Consider the following 1419-nt stretch of genomic DNA (forward strand, 5'->3'; position numbering starts at 1 on the left):
CTGAGTACGGACTGTGAGTCCTTGAAGTTTGGGTGTCTGCCTTGGAAAGCAATCTTGAGAGAGGTGACACCAGCTGTCAAAGGGGAGAGAAGACATTCTGTTTATTACACAGGGAATAGGGATCAAGCCAGAGGACAGTGGGGAGAAATCACTGGCCAGAGAGAATCATGAAATCATGCCAACATTTTTCTACCTTTAGGCAAGCGGTCCTCTTCAGAGCCACTTCCTGTCAAGGTTACTATGACAGGGAAGCCTGTCTTACTTGTGTATCAAATGAGGGGCGGCGCTAGAGAAACTTCCCTCAAGAGCCTGCCTTAGAGGATGGGATGTGCACAATGCACAACGAGCAGAGGTTTACAACATATTAATGCAAGGCTGTTCTGAGCTGTAGGAGTAGGTGTGAAGGCCTGGATATGACAGAGAGCATGATCGTGTAGGGGAAAGTTGGGGGCTACAGGACCATGCAATGTAACGTGTGATACAGGTACTGGTGGACAGATGGGCAGAGTCTGCTCAAGCCCTGTAATCTCATAAACAATGGCTCTCAGCATCAGAGTGTTGACACAAACCACCATTATGCTTTCCATGTGTGCTTGGCCAGGCCAACTTCAGGAAGTGTGTCAGTTTCTTCTTCCACTATAAAGGCGAAGAAACTGGGCCCTAGTGAGTTTATGCAACCTAAAGGCTATGATCATTGTTCTGATACTCTCTTACCAGAACAGTTCTCAGGATTAAGTGAAAGGATGAAGTGATATGATTTAGCTAGAGTTCCAGAGTTCTTGATCAAAACTAGGCCTTTCTCAAGCCCACTGAACCACCATGATGTGTGACTTAAAGATCATCAGTAACATTTAAATCTAACAATGCCCTACTTACCTTGGTTCACTTAGTCCTAATCAATTCAGCATAGAGTAGTCAAATGGTTACTAAAAGTTAAAACTGTTATAGGCATTAAGAATAAACCAATGAACCAAATACATACCATCTTTGCCCTTAGTGTAGCCCTGTGTCCTATGATGGAGGTCAGGTGATTTATAGCAATACATTAAGTGAGTCATATAATGTGTGAATAGACAAGCTTTGTAAAACAGCAGACAGGACAAGTCTTTTTTTTTTTTTTTTTTTTTTACAGGTAGGGCATCTACATCGCAACACACTAAAGTATATCAATCTCATATAAAAATCCTTTTGTGTTCATTCTTAAGAATGTTTTCTTAAATACTTACCTATATTTTATATTTATCATCATGAAAGAGGACATAAGCTAATTTTTTATAGCTTCAATTCTATGATCATTTTTTTTTCTTTTTCAGTCATGCACAAGTGAACAAAAATGTAATTGATAGTAAAAGTGTAAAACCATAAGCATAGCTCCACAGCCTCAGAGTGGCCATGCTAACGGGAGGGTTAGTCCACAGC

This window comes from Grammomys surdaster, unplaced genomic scaffold, assembly GCF_004785775.1.
Source record: "Grammomys surdaster isolate TR1022 unplaced genomic scaffold, NIH_TR_1.0 114377, whole genome shotgun sequence".
In the NCBI taxonomy this organism is placed as follows: Eukaryota; Metazoa; Chordata; class Mammalia; order Rodentia; family Muridae; genus Grammomys; species Grammomys surdaster.